Raw genomic sequence first — 16,700 nt, forward strand, 5'->3', positions numbered from 1 at the left:
GAAACCAGGAAAGGGGATAACATTTGAAATGTAAATAAAGAAAATATCTAATAATTTTTTTTAAAGACCAACAGTCATAGGATACAAGCCAAAGTCACAGTCACAGAATGGGGACCAAAGTCACAGTCATAGGCTCTGCATAGCCTCTTTTCAAAACCCAAACACAGAGATGGCAAAGGAGTGGCCATGTTTTCTAAGTGATTGGCTTCCCTCGGTGCCTGGGATTGCGTCTTCATTTTGCCTTGATCAGGGCATGACAGCAGAGAACATGGGGGATGAGGCAGAGGGTATCACTCAGTTGGTGGAGTTATTTGCCTAGCATTCATCAAGCCCTGGGTTCGATCCTCAGCACCCACAATTAAGAAAAACACTTCTATGAGCTTGCTTATAGTCAGTCTACAGGGCATTTTCTTGATTAATGGTTGATGTGCAAGGACCCAGTCCAAATTTTGGGTGTAAGTAGAGGTTTGCCACCCCCTGGCAGAGAGCATGCCTTAGGGAGCAAGACCTCCTCTGGTGATTTGTTTCCGTTTTCACCTCCAGGTCCTGTCTTAAGTCATGAAGACCTCCATTTGATTCACCTTAGGGACTGAATTACAACCTGAGAGTTGTAAATAAATGGAAATAGACCCTTTCCTTTTGTTTGTGGTATTCTATCACAGCGATAAATACCTTAACTAAGACAACCCCGTAAATTAGACACAGTAGCCCATGACTGTAATCCAACATCCAAATGGTAGAGGCAGCCGTACCAGGAGTTCAAAGTCATCCTCAGCTACATAGTGAGTTCAAGGCCAACTTGGGCTGGGGGAGAAGGATAACATTAAGTGAGCATTTCCAGGGAACCTGTGGTCACTTCACCCTTAACCCACAGACAACGTCACTAGGGCCATTTCCTCTTGAAACACACAGCTGCCCCTGGCCGCAGCTTAGATAAGAACTTGTTCTCTTTTGCCTTGAGAAGCTTTGAGGAGGAACCCAGTGTCGTCCATGGACTATCTCCACCTCTTCTCTCTATGTTCAGTCTGGACTCTATCCCAAAGAAATGTGATAAGAACACCTAGAAAACTGTCTTCACAAAAATAGCTAGCTTCTTTAAAGTCTGCCCGTGGCAGCTAGGGAGGCAGTCAAGGACTTTAGTAACACGGTATAGCTGTAGAAGCTTGTTCAACGACCCAAGCTAAAACTTTAGGTCAGAAGAGATAGGATTTCTTGGTTACACTTGTTAACACCACATGGTTTAAGCTAGGCATGTGACTCATGCCTATAATCTCAATATTGAGAGCATGAGGCAGGAGGATTGATAATCTAAGGGTAGACTGAGTTACACATTGAGTTATGGGGAAGCCTAGACTACAGATGAGAAGGAAAATAAAACAAAATCTCCACGGCTCAGTTACACTGCCCTACCTCAGTTCTTATATCTTCCTCGTGGTCTGTTAGACTCTTCTGTGTTTATCATGAGAAATAAACATTTGGAAGCAAAGATATACAGAGCATTAAAAGATAAGGTTATTTGCATGCATGAGTTACGTTGAGGAATGTTTTCAGTTCCAAAATTGTGAGCATATCACGAGACCCTGGGATGGAAAGCAGGCGCTGGCTCCAGCTGTTCCCCCTTCTGCCAACAGCAGCCGCAGCTCAAAAGCCTAAGACCACCACGCTCCCTGCAAGCTATCTGAGATGATAAGAAGGTAAGAGGGGACACTTTTACACGTTCACCAAGGACACCGTTTAAATGGGTTTTGACGTAGTTCCGTGTGTTCCAGATAGCCAATGGAAAGGAGACCCCGATGTCTGCCTTCCCAGCTTGCTCAAATGTATGACTTGCTTACCTTTCCTTCGTAATTTAGAAGCAAAAGTCCAGGGCACAAGGTTTTGGGGAGCAGTGGTGCTTGTGTATTTCCATGAGTACTGTACTGTTCTGGATTATTCTACATTGCTCAAAACTCTGAAGAGGGGCCACATTCATGTCCAAACATTCTGACCAAATCAAGGCCTAAGGCTGCCTACTTGCTGAGTTTCCCTTTGAGAATGGAATCAGCCCGTACTTGATTAGAGCCTCCAGGAGCACAGCTGCTTCCAAGGTCAGGCTGAAAGGTTAACAAGCCTAATCTGACAAGTTAAAGGTCTTGAGAGATATATGGTGACAGAATATTTACATATATATATTTTGATACTTCGTTTATGTGTCTGCGCACGTGAACACTTTCGTGTGGTAGGGGACCATGATGGCCAGAACAGGGTGGGTCCAATTCCCTGGAGCTGGCAAAGTTAGAGGCAGTCGTGAGTCACCTGATGTGGATCTTGGGACGGGAACTCAGGTCCTCTGTAAAAGCAAATACTAGTCACTGCTCAGTCATCTCTCCAGCCCCAGGAACCTTTTTGTGTAAGACTTGTCTCTGCTCAGGCCCCCCTGCCTTTGATAACCGCAACAGTAAGATCTAAAAGTTGCGTTTCCACGTTGCTATGGGAAGCTTCTTGGGAGAGGTCTCTTAACTCTATTTTAACCTCCAGAGATTTTTACATATAATACTAAGCGGGGTTTGGTGTCTCACATCTGTCATCCTGACACTTTGGAGGCTGGGGCCGGATGACCACCGTAAGTTTAAGGTTTCACTCGGGCTACATCATACATTCATGATGAGTTCCAGGTCAGCCTGGGCTAGCAAGTGAGACTCTTCCTTAAGAAGAAGGATAAGACTAATACAGGTACCATTGCTTCTCTATGCCAACATGGGATGGTGACGGGAAGAAACTAAATCAAGTTCCTTTTGGTACAGAGGAGGCTCGACTATTGTTTTGTAAGATTTTGGAGGATGTAAAATAATGGCTTTCTTTAAAGGAACAAGTGGTTTCTTCTAGCTCCCATTTCAGCAGTCCGTCATGGTGGGGAAGCCAAGACAGCATGAGCTTGGAATACTTGGACACATCACGTTCACAGTCAGGAGCAGAGAGCAAGAGATTGACTCATGCACACCCGTGTTCAGCTGCCTCTCTCCATTTTAACGTATCTGAGAACTTCATACACACATTCTATATGTTTTGATCACAATCACTCCCCTCTTTCTACTTTCCAGCTCCCCAGTCCTCGGCTCCTCTATGCCTCTGCCTCCTAACTTCATGTCTTCTTAAAGAAAAAAAAAAAATTCCCTGATTTGAATCAATGCTTTTTATATGTATATGAATGTGGGACCATCCCGTGACAATAGGCAACCTACCAGTGGCCACACCCCAGCTGCCGTCAGTTGCCAATAGCTTCTCCGTGCAGGGTGAGGCCTCCTCATGAACCCCTTCTCTAGCCACACTGGCATGCTGACCTTGTGTGTGCAACTGCAGCTGTTGTGAGTTCGGAAGTGTAGCAGCCATGTTGTTTCCAGAACCCAACACTCCTCCCCAACCTCTGGCTCTTACATTCTTTCTTCTCCTTCATCCTCAATCCTGCCTGAGTATGGGAGGGCGGGGATTGATCTAAATGTTGCATTTAAGGATAAGCATTCATGTTTATTCATATTTATCCTAAACATTTTGACTACTTCTAAGTCACTTTAATAGCCACGGCCCACTGCAAAAAGAAACATCTTTGGCTAAGGATGACATGCATCACTAATCTATGGGTATAAGCTTAAATATTTAGATGGCAACTTGACAGCATGTTTATTTAGCAAACAACAGTAGTGAACTATCCCCTAGGTCCTACAGTCTGTCCAGCCATGGGGTTTTGACAAGATTTACAGAGTGAGACATGAAATCTCCTCTTTGGGGCAGGCCTCACATTCATTCAGAAAGTGTTTGGTTACCCCTATGACAACCATGCCACTACCACACCAGAGGGTACATCTGCAAGGCTCAGCCTAGAGGGAAATTACTGGTGTCCTTTCTTTTCTGGTGGTCTATATTATACCTTCCATCAGTATGAAAACTAGCCAGCTGGGAGGATTTTTTTTCTCAGTTCTAGTTTGAATTCTCCATGTCCCACAACCAAAATGTATGATATCTTTAGCAATTGGATCTTAGCATCTAGTTAGAAACCATAAAGTTTATAAGAAACACTTAAAATCATCAACACCTCTTCTCTTTAAACTTTTTTCTATTAAATTATAACACACTGGACTGTTTCCTTAAAACTGGTGACTGGAGAGATGATGGCTCAACTGTTAAAAGCTAGGCTTACAACCAAAAATAAAACTGAATTGCTTCCTTTATCAGTCTAGCACTTCATTGGATTTAAGATGGCACAGGCTAAAAATGAGCTTGCAGAAAAGTATGAAGCCATTTCATATAGCGTGGAGTGTGCTCAAGTGCACATGACAGGTACATGTGTTTGAAGGCCAGAGATCAGAGTCAGGTGTCTTTCTCTATGGTCCCCCACCTTCTTTTTGAAGCACAGTCTCTCACTGAGTCTCAAACTTGCTCATTTGGGTAAACTAACTGTTCCACAACCCCCAGAGAGCCATCTGCCTCTGCCCCTTCACTGGAGTTACAAACACACACTGCTGTGCTTGGCTTTGGGGTGAGTGTTGAGGATCTGAACTCAGAACCTCTTGTGTTTTCACAGCACGCACTTTGCCCAATGAGCCATCCCCCCAGCTTCCCCCAAATATAAGATAAGCATTTAAAGCTTGGGTAAAGTTTAAGCATTCAAAATAAGCTTTTAAAATTTAGTCACCAAGTTTTCCTGAGTGTTTGTGTTTCCTGAAACAAATATATAGTAATGTAGCACATGGTGATAAGCAGGCAATGAAGATGACATTGTATCTGTCTTAGCTTGTATACGTTCTCTTATTGGTATCTTCATAATATCAAAATTGCCCGATAATGAATTCATTAAAAAATGTATCTCTGACACAACCCTATATGTAGCTAGAGACAGATGGATCAGTACTATCTAATGAAGTAAACATTCCTGCCTGAGTATTAGATATCTTTAATTTGTCACTGACTTGGTTAACAAATGGTATATAAGTATCTTAATATTTCCTGATGCTATAATAGAACGCACGAGACTGGATAATTTACAAAGAGAAGAGGCTCATTTTGACTTATAGTTCTGCAGGTTGGGCTGTTCAAGCTGTACCTGGCAAGCCACCTAGGTTGTGTTATCCCATGAAGGGTGTATGGATGGATGAATCATCTGTGAGGGTGGGGGTGGGTATGTGCAGAAGAGCAAGAAGGGACAAAGGAGCTGACCTACTGCACAGCAACCTGTTCCTTTGAGTATAAATTCATCTCCTGGAGACATAACCCAGTCTCCCGAGAAAGCCATTCATCCTTTTTGAAGGTTCACCACCAACTAACAGTGCTATATTGGCAAACATAATTCATCATGAGTTTCAGAAAAAAACAAAATCACAGCACTTATTTTATTGACCATCACAATACCTTCCATGTCAGTGCTGGGAGAGGCAGAAGAAAATCTTTCTTTAGTCGTCATTGGTCACAAAATGTCAATTAGTTCCTCTGTAGAATGCTGCCTGCTGAGTGCCATTAATTAATCGCCATTCTAGGCAGACCATCTCTGATTACCTACTAGAAAGCGTAAGGTGGGCCGTGAGGACATTCTCTCATAAGAGAAGAGGTTACAATCAGCCATCAGGCCCTCACCTGAGATGCCAGACGCTCCTTCTGTGCCCCACCCCTAAGCTGTATGTAGCGCTGCCTCAGCCGCATGTGGTCTCAGAAGCTGATGTAGTCTATGGAGGGCGGGAGGTTAAGTGAACGAGGCAGGACTCCACCGACACATCCGTCATGCTGGCTTTGATGGTTTGGTGATTCAGCTGTTTTGAGCATATGCATAATCCTAAACTAGACTTGGATGGGCTCACTGGTCTATCCTTGGTGCCCTAAGTGGAGTTCATGTCTGCCCAGGAAAATTACTAATTACAACAATGACTCGCCTAACAACTACTGTCGGTTGGAGCCTGTGGTACAAGTATCCAGATGCTAGAGGTGTGCCTTACTTATTTCTGTTTCTCTTTTCTGTACTGTGGGTGGAAGTAGCAGCCCCGATGGCCAGCCATTCCCCTCTGACCTCCATTTACAGATACTCATTAGGCATCTGAAATAGCAAGGGTCAAGCCACTGGTTACTCGGGAAACCTAGTCTGACTTCTGGTGTCTCTCTGTGTTTGTCCTCGGCTCTGTAGAGCAGTTGGTCAAAGAGTCTGGTCCCGGTGGGATGCAGTTCTGACACCAGATGCTGGCAGGGTTCCTCAGCAGCATTTTATGACTTGCCACATCATCTGGTGAGCCTTGCAGTTCTTCTCAATAAACAACAAAAAGCTTCATTTTATTGCTGGCCATTTGAAAACAATACTACCTGTCAAGAGAGTCTCTCCTTCATTCCAGTCAGTTCATTTAAGTATCCGTAGGTGCTAATTTCTTTAATTAAACAAAAACCATATGGGTGGTAACAAGGATAGAATCCTGATGAATCCTTTGAGTCCCAGTAAAGGAAATCCAGTAAGAAGACACTGACATATCGCCAGACCTGATAGGATCGAGGAACCCTCTGTGACAAGAATCAAGGCTCTTCCTGCTGGGTCCAGTTGTCCTCTAGATAAACACAGGCTAATGAAGTAGTGTTTGAGGGCAATTATTTGCAGAAAGGTACCAGCTTGATTTGTCCATGGTGTGAAGACAGTGTGGCCTTGATTCCAACTTGAAACCATAGCTTCGCTCATGAGCCACTTAGACTATGCTCGCTAAAGACTAACTTACATCCCGTCGGCAGAGCTGGGAGCAGGGGGCCCTCTGCTAAGCTGCTGTGGTCAGACTCAAATGAAATGAGTGCACACAAGACAAGTTGGGTGTCACTACCCATTTATGTAACTTTTACTGTGGAAACAAGGAAAAATTCACCCCAGAAAGGACTCCAAGAACAGGGCAAGGAGGCGATTCCCCTTGGGTCTGGTTTGGTGAAACTTGGTGAGTTTATTAAGGTTACTTACAAGAGCACAGGTGAAACAAGGAGGTAGAGCTGGAGAGGTGGCTCAGTGGTTAGAACACTAGCTGCTCTTAGGAACTGGATATAGTTCCCAGCACACACACACACACACACACACACACACACACACACACACACACACACACACACAGACACATTGGCTCACAACTACCTGTAACTCCTGTTCCAGTGAGTCTGGTACCCTCTTCCGACCTTTGAGGGTACCAGGCAAGCACGTGATACACAGTATGCCAGCAAAACACTCATGAACATAAAATAAAAATAAATATGTTTATATTTATAATTTTTTTAAAAAAACAAGAGGGAGAGAACTTAAAACCTTTTCTAATTCTCTTACTGTTTGATTTATAGACTCCAGTAAGCCAGCCTTCCATTCACTGGTCTTATGACTTGAGAGTCACTTCCCAGGTAATTCTGTCCTGAGAAGTCTTGGTCCTGTGAATGTGGTATCCGGGTGAAGATGTCTGCTTTAGCCAAGCCTGGGTTTGTGAGCCTAGAGATTCCTGTCCTCCAGCCTCACACAACTCCAGGAAGCTTCTAGGTACAGGCTATGGTTTCCTCCTCTCTTTTGATCTTAAGCAAACAAAATCACTGGTGACAACTATTTATTTCCAACCCCAGCATACCTAAATACGGCACAGTGAAAATATTTAATGTGTGTGTTTGTCACAGTATCTGTTATATCAGCATTCAAGTTATATTGAGCATCTGTCACAAGTCACATTTGTTTTCCATGTAAATGGGACTTAGTAACGTGCCTGTTGTGTACCATTCACAGTCAAGGTGAATCTTCCTGTCTCAGTCAAACCTGTCTGGCAGCACCCTCTCAGACACACAAGACATATGTCTCTTAGGTGATTCTAAACCCAGTCAAGCTGACAGTGAAGATTAACCGTGATACTTTTGAGGTAAAATTATTTTAAACCCTGACAATAGTGTTGCTTACCTGTTATAGAAATGTTTATGTAGTCCCTTGTATATTTGGAGCACTTTGTTAGGTCATAGAGGAGAACGAAAAAGAGGAGAGGAAAGATGAGGGGGAAGCAGTGGGAAGGGGAGACAGAGAAGAGAAAGAGAGGAGAAGGGGAGAGAAGGGGAAAGGAAGGAAAGGAGAGGAGACATAAAGGTAGCTAAAGGCTTTCTCAAGGGAACTCTCTAATAGGCACTCACTCTGTGTAGGTGTGGCTTCCATCCCATTTCCCTCAGAAGCCCACCCTAACATGTCCAGAATCCAAGGACCATGTGAGGCTCTCTCCACGTCTTCTCACCAGGCTGGGTTGCATTAAACATGTAAACTGTGTCGATGTGGGTGGCTAAGGTCAGAATGTAACTGTGATTCCGACATGTAAAAAAAGAAAGGGAAACATTTTCTTTAATTGGTCTTCTCTTGAGCTCTGAAAATGATTTATTTTTGTCAACTGAAAAGTGACAGATCCGTTTAACGCCTCTTGCAGAAACGACTTAACGCCACGGGCCCGAGAGTTCTATCTTTAGACAGTCCTACTTGTAAGGCTGGCCTTTGGGATGCTGGGAATTTGGATGTGGCGACAAGAACAGTTCCCTGTGCCTAAGCTGTTAGTGCAAACAATATGGTTGATGCCAAACACCTGCCTTCCTTCCGGAGCTCTGGAAGTTTGGTATGTGCCAGGCAGGGGTGCCTGTGTGACCAGACTTCTGTATAAACTTTGGGTCCCTCCAAGTCCTTAATGAGCTTCACTGGTGAGCAACACTAAAATCCTGGCCATACTCATTGCTGGAGGAATCAAATGTATCCTGTGTGATTCCAGCAGGAAAGGCTCTGTGGGAGCCCTGCATGGTTGCTCTGGTCTGGATCCCGTTTCTTCATTATGGGATCTGCTCCATGCCCTCCTGCAAGAGCAAACGTCCGTGGATCAAAGGTAACCCTGGAAGTCCCAGACGTACTCATTATGACTCAGGATCTCCCACATGCCAAGCACCTTCCCTAGGAGTTTTACATATATTGTCGAGCAAAACCAAGTTCCTGACACATGGACCAGTATTTTCTGGAGGGCAGGAAGGAAACAGGTAACACAAACAAGTTAGTTATACAGTGTGCCTTGATGGTGAGGAAGACTTGGAGAAAATAAATCAGACAAGGAGGTATGAAGGAGGTATGCTGTGTTGTGGACTCAAAATTTTACACAAGGGTTTCCTTTCATGTTGCTGTGATAAAAATACTCTCACTATAGCAACTTAAGGTTCAGTCCATCTTGGTGAGGAAGGCAGAGGAACGGAAGTCTAAAGCAGCTGTCACATCGCATCCACAGTCAGGAAACTGAAAGATGTATGCAATGCGGGCAATAAGTGGTCCAGCTCTTCTTTCTGTCTTCATTTACACAGACCAGGACCACAGCTCGGAAACAATACTGACACAATGGGATTAATGCAATCAAATTCGCCTGCTTGCATGCCCGGAAGCCCATCTCCTAGGTGAGTCTAGATCCTGCCAAGGTGCCAGTTAGCCCTAACTCTCACAGTATCTTTCATGCTTAATCTTGGCCAGTTCCCTGGACTAGGAATTACTTAGGAGACACATCTTTGAGGTGTACCTACTAGAGTGCTTCTGGCGGTGTTTGACTCGGAAATGAAGTCTGTGGCGGAATTACCCCTCTGTTCACCAAGGCTGGGAGACAAACAATGGAAATGTCCTTCAGCTGGTGAATTAGTAATGAAATCATGAAGTGCGTACACCATGGAATTCTATTCAGCTATAAAGAAAAATGTAACGATAGGACTAGGAAGATGCCTCTGTGGTTAAGAACATTTGCTGTTCTTCCAGAGGATCCAGGTTCGAGTCCCAGCACCCACTTGGTAGCTCACAACCCCTTATAACTTCAGTTCCAGGGGAGCTGATGCAATCTTCTGGCCTCTGTGGGCACCAGGCGTGCACATGGTATACAGGAATACATGCAGGCAAATCACCCATACATACAAAATACTTTTAAAAAGAGAAATGGCATCATAAAATTCCAGGTGAAGGAATGGAACTAGAAAATATTATACAAAGTGTAACTCCCATCTATCGTCAAAGAAGCTTCCCTCTGCAACAGGTGGAGACAGTGACTAAAACCCACATCAGGTAAAAGTTCAGAGAACAACATATTGTGGGATGCTCAACCCCAGTTGAGCATCTAGAATACAAGTCCTTCATCTAAGGCACAGGGAACATCTCAGAAGTGGTGGAAAGACTGTATGGAAACCAGGATGCCTGCCACATGATAGGATCTTCTACACATGACAGGGAAACTTCACCCAAGAAGTCTCAAGAGTATAGCTGCCTATGCAAGACCTACCTAATGACAACACCAGTTGACATACCAACTCAGATGTGGAACACATCATAGGGCCTTAAACTATTAGCCATCCCCAGTTAAAATGGTTTCTTTTATAAGAGTTACCTTGGTCATGGTGTCTCTTCACAGCAATAAAACCCTAACTAAGACAGCAATCAACAGCTGCCTGTGGTTCTCCCTCTAGGGGAAAGGCCCTATGATGTGTTCCCCATCTGAGTTGGTATGTGTCCTGTGTGTGTATTCCACAGTATAACATGCTAAAGAGATTTGGCAATGTGTGATCCTGGAATGAACCCTGTGCCAAATTGATTTCTTCCCTTATTTTATCTCATTTTTGTCATAAAGGACATTATTGAGGAAACTGGCCAAGTTTGAATAAGGTCTGCAGATTAGATAATAGTATTTTATCAGTACTCATTTATGTTTCAATAGATTATTGTGTTGCTATTTTACAACAGTGCCCTGTTGCTGAAAATGCACCCTGAAATATTTAGGGATGAGGTAAATAATCTACAAAGTGGTATAGAAAAATATCACATGGTGGGAGCATAATTGTGATAAAATGTTAATGATTGAAGCATTTGAATGCAAGACACACAGGACAACTTCTGTCCAATCTGCTTTTTGTATTATTCTTACAGCTTGCTGCATATCTGAATTTTCTCAAAGTGCTACAGAAACAGCCTATGTTTATTATAGGAAAAACAAAACCACGAAAAAATTAACATATAAAATTCACCATGAAAAAAAACAACAACAACATAAAATCAACCACATTAATTATCTTTCAGAGTAAAGCCAGACAGTGGCAAATACATTCACATTGTCATGCAACTGATCTCCTGAATATTTTCATCTTACAAGACTGAAACTCTATATTCATTAAATGAGAACTCCTTATCTAAACTCAGCCTAACTTCTGGCCACAGTCTACTTCCTATGTCTTTAAGTTTGATTTACTTAAAGACCTGATGGATGGCATCATCTTGAGTGAGGTAACCCAATCACAAAAGAACTCACACAATATGTACTCACTGATAAGTGGATATTAGCACAGAAACTTAGAATACCCACGATATAAGATACAATTTGCAAAACACATGAAACTCAAGAAAAACAAAGACCAAAGTGTAGACACTTTGCCCCTTCTTAGAATTGGGAACAAAACACCCATGGAAGGAGTTACAGAGACAAAGTTTGGAGCTGAGACGAAAGGATGGACCATCTAGAGACTGCCATATCCGGGGATCCATCCCATAATCAGCTTCCAAACGCTGACACCATTGCATACACTAGCAAGATTTTGCTGAAAGGACCCAGATAGAGCTCTCTCTTGTGAGACTATGCAGGGGCCTAGCAAACACAGAAGTGGATGCTCACAGTCAGCTATTGGATGGATCACAGGGCCCCCAATGGAGGAGCTAGAGAAAGTAACCAAGGAGCTAAAGGGATCTGCAACCCTATAGGTGGAACAACATTATGAACTAACCAGTACCCCGGAGCTTTTGACTCTAGCTGCATATGTATCAAAAGATGGCCTAGTCGGCCATCAGTGGAAAGAGAGGCCCACTGGTCGTACAAACTTTATATGCCTCAGTACAGGGGAACGCCAGGGCCAAGAAGTGGGAGTGGGAGAGTGGGGGAGTGGGTGGGGGAGCATGTGGGGGACTTTTTGGGATAGCATTGGAAATGTAACTGAAATAAATACCTAATTAAAAAAAAAAAGACCTGATGGAGGTGAGGCCTACTACCTTTCTCTTTTGGGGTGTGTATGTGTGTTTGTGGGTTGCATGTGAGCATACAGATAGACCCACCAGTTGGAAGGACATTTCTATCACTCTCCACCCCATTCCTTAGGGTCAAGGTCTCTCGTTAAGCCTAAAGCTTGAGAGTCTCGCTCTTTGAGCTAGACTGGCTGCCAGCGAGTTCTCGGGGACAATCTATCTCCACCTCCAGGGTTGTTTCTACATATACCATGACATTATTTTTCTTTGTGGCTGAATACAATTCCTTTGTGTCTGTGTACCATGCTTTCTCCATCCAATCATGCTGACTTAGTTAGGGTTTACTGCTATAAACAGACACCGTGACCAAGGCAACTCTTATAAGGACAACATTTAATTAGGGCTGGCTTACAGGTCAGAGGTTCAGTCCATTATCATCAAGGTGGGAACATGGCAGCATCTAGACAGGCATGGTGCAGGAGGAGCCGTGAGTTCTCCATCTTCATCTGAAGGCTACTAGTGGAAGTCTGACTTCCAGGCAGTTAAGATGAGGGTATTAAAGCCCATACCCACAGTGACACACCCACTCCAACAAGGCCACACCTAATAGCGCCACCCCTGGGATGAGCATATACAAACCATCACACATGCGTTGATGGACATCTAACTTAGTTCCACTTATTAGCTACTGTGAATACTGACCGCAGCAATAAACATGGTTGTGCATGTGTCTTTGTGGTAGTGCTTAAAAGTCCTTTGGGCAAATAACTGAGAGTAGTACACTGGGTTACATGCAGCTCAATTCTTAGTTTTGTTGAAGAATCTCCTTTCTGATGTCCACCATGGTTGTCCCAATTTACAGTCTCCCTGGCAGTGGATACAGGTTCTTCTTTGCCCACGCTCTCTCCAGCATGTGTTAACATTTGTTTTCTTAACATCAGCCATTCTGACTAGAGTGAAGTAGGGTCAAGTCATGGCTGAGAACACTGGGCACACTTTAAAAACATTATTGTCTATTTGTGTTTCTTTTGAGAACCGTCTATTCATTTCTTTAGTTTGTTGATTGGAGATTTATACTTTTGGTATTTGATTTTTGCAGCTTTTATATGTGCTAGATAGTAACTGCATTTCTGATTTTTTTTTTCTCACCCATTCTGTAGGCTGCTTCTTCACTCTGCAGAAACCTTCTAGTTTCATGGAATACCATTTGTCAATTCTTTTGATTATTTCCTGAGGTATTAGAGTCTTTTCCAGAAAGTTTGTACCTATATCCATATCATGAAGTGTTTCCCCCTACCAATTCCAGTATCTCAAGTCTTATATTAAGATCTTTGAAATGTTTTCATTGATTTGTGTTCAGACTAAGAGGTATGTAACTATTTTCATTTTCTGTATATGAATACCCAGTTTTCCCAACACAATTTGTTGAATGTGCTGTCTTTTTTCCCAATGTATATTTAGACAACTTTATCAAAAACGAGGTGGCTGTAGTTATGTGAGCTTCTTTCTGAGATCTATACTCTATTCAACTGGTCTACATACCTGTTTTTGTGGCAGTGCCTTCTGGCTTTGTCACCATGGTTCTGTGGTCTAACTTGAGGTCACATGTGGACTCTCCAACATGGTCCTTTCTACTTTCAACTGTTTTGGTCATTTGGGCCTTTTGTATTTCAATATAAATTTAAGGATTGTTTTCCCCCCTGGATCTGTCATTAGAATTCATTGGGGGACCCCATTGAATCTGCAGGTTATTCTTGGTAATATACCCATTTTCATGATACCAATTCTGCCATTAATAAGTGTGAGAGCTTTTTCCATTTTCCGGTGACATCTTCAAGGACTGCTAACTCAATGGCAACCTCAAGGCCTGTCTGAGTTACAGAATAAGTACAGCTCAGTGATAGTGCTTGCCCAGGGGCGGAGGATCTAATATCAATTCCTGATACTACAAACACATACAGATAGACACATATGCGCACACACATACACACACAATGGAAAGAAAAAAAATTGAAAACCATGGCTGAAAGAATAGATAATGAACCTATAGATACAAAGTAGTGTTCATTGATTCTTCCATTCAAAATCCAAGTTCTGAAGAATATTGACTATCATGCTATTGAATGGATGGTCTGTAAAAACAAAAACAAAAAAAAAAAACAAAACAAAAAAAAAACAGAACAGTCTGTGACTAAGAAGGGAAGGCCCTATTATTGGCTATTAGCTTCTATTCACAAAGTTGGTAGAAAGCAGGGCAGCTCTTTTAACCCCACGTGACCATCATGATGATCAAATGCTGTTTCCTCTTGTGACTTTAGATGTCAGCACATCCTGTAGAAAGCCCAGACAAAGCACAATCAAGGTCTCTGTCAGGAGGGTGGAGGCCTACACAGGAACCGCCAGCCTTTCATAAGATAAAAAGCTGAGATATATAAGTATATAGTATAAAACTGCACTTTACCTTAAAATCAGTTCTGTGTGCTTGAGGGGTGAGTTTGGCACTGTTTGCCTATGTGTGTAGGGGTTGGGAGCTTTTTCTTTGTTCTTTTGCTTGTTTGTTTGTTTTTTTAAGATAAAAGGCTACCTAAATCCAAGGATCTGAAATGGCTAACATGACAGCTTGGTGTAAGTACTTAGTAAAACCTAATGCCATTAGAAAGACCCCTTGTTAAGGCTACCATCTTCCTTGCTCATTTCCAGGCCTCGCAAATGAGTTATGCATTCTGTTCATACCTGCATGCCTTTGTCTGCTAGCAAATAGGAACTATTTTTGCTATATATTTGCTACTGTGTTCCAAATAGGAACTACCCCAGACACTCATGTGTTCAATAATTGATCACCAGCCTTTGGCACAGTTTTTAGAGGTGATGGGAACTTCAGGGTGATGGATTCAGGACCTAGGAGCATGAGCTATTTTCTGTAGTACTGTACATTTTACTCAGTTTGACTGATACAAATTTATAACCCCAAATCTTATGAATTCAAACTTTAGCTCTCTCCAACTTGGAGTTAGAGGAGGGGTAAAGCATCAGATGGAGGAGTGTGGGTTAGCAGCTCAGCACAGGGAGAGGAGCATGTCTGGAGGTGTGCGGCACTCAAAGGCAGCTGTGTTCTGGAGCAGAAGTTGATGTTCTGGGCCCTTCTCTGAGAACAGGCAGGATACTGCTGCCATGGTAAGAAGATGGGAGTCAAGCCTAGGTATAAAAGGAATTGAGATTTCACCAGGAGGAAGAGGTCCACACCAACTGTACACAACCTCTTCTAGGAAATACCAAAAAAAGAGAGCTTGCTTCCTGGCTCATCCCGAGACCAGTATTACCCAAACCAGATAAATGTCAGAAAAGCCAACTGTCACTTGGCTTTATCTGTGTGTAAAAGGTCTGTTTATATTTGTTTTGAATATTCTTTTTTGTTGTTTTTGATACCCACTCCCCCTCTTTATATCATCAGAACAGTTTTTTTTTCCAGTCACATTGATTCATATCTATAATTCCAGGTGAGGTGGAAAGGAATTGCAAGTTAAAAGCTACACTGAGCTACATGATCCTGTCTGGGATCAAAAAAATGTCATAAGCAAACAAAAGCAACAGCGATGAAACACCTTATTCGTGTCTTCTACAATGTCATCCCCTCCCCATTTACTTTGAGCTAGTGGCAAAAGAGAGGCAGGCTCTTCCCATCCTGGCCTTCTATGTTGCCGTGCAGCTGAGCAGAGCTGGCAGGAAGGAAGCTTGCATTCTCTACGCAATTCTTTGTAATCATAAAAGATTGCTTTTAATTTGAGCATCCAGTGTAGATTCACATCAGAGACATTGTAACATATATTTATAGACTAAAGAGGTTTAGAAAACTGTAAGATTTATACTTTAAGGCTTATCTCATTATAATTTGCTCTTTATGAAATATTCCTTCCAGCTGGGCACAGTGGCACATGCCTGTAATCCCAGCACTAAGCAGGGTATAACTAGGGACCAATCTGGGCCACACCGTATGATAGGACCCTACCTTTAACACACACACATACACCACACACACATACACACACACACACAAACATACATATACACATGTATTCACATATACACACACATGTATTCACATATACACACATAGGCATAAATACGCAGACATACTTATACATGCACATATCACACACACACACACACACACACATATACAGACATACATATGCATACATATATACACATACACATACATAGCCATAAATAAAGATATACACACATACATGAATATATACACATGCATATATATACATACACATATACATACACAGACATACACTCACATACATACACATATACACATGAATATACATATTTCACTCTTGCAAGTGAAACAAGATCTTATGAAGACCTTATCACTATAGTAACAACTGGATGAATATTAACTACTGTTTATGATATTTATAAAAAGATGAACTACAATAACAAGCATTTACATTAGCATGTCAAAAGAATAACCCCCAAACTGTAATCCACACAAAATAATCACATAAACAAGTTTAATTACAAGAGACTTTAACTTACAACTAAGATGTCAAAAACATTCTTAAGCTAATCGCCCCAGGTTCATTTAGACAGAAAATAGCACTAAACATACTTAACATTATCCAATGGATAATTCTAAATATAAAACCATGAAAAATTAACAACATATATGGAAAATCAGATAATA

The 16,700-nt window shown here is 42.3% G+C and overlaps 1 long non-coding RNA gene across 1 annotated transcript; it reads left to right on the forward strand.

Annotated features, from left to right (window-relative positions):
• The first annotated feature begins 1,571 nt into the window (after window positions 1-1,571).
• Window positions 1,572-13,683, forward strand: Gm40933. The gene is made up of 3 exons (XR_873345.1): window positions 1,572-1,694; window positions 9,328-9,417; window positions 13,165-13,683. It is a non-coding gene; the product is annotated as a predicted gene, 40933 (long non-coding RNA).
• Window positions 13,684-16,700: the final 3,017 nt, after the last annotated feature.

This window comes from Mus musculus, chromosome 13 (assembly GCF_000001635.26).
Source record: "Mus musculus strain C57BL/6J chromosome 13, GRCm38.p6 C57BL/6J".
NCBI lineage: Eukaryota > Metazoa > Chordata > Mammalia > Rodentia > Muridae > Mus > Mus musculus.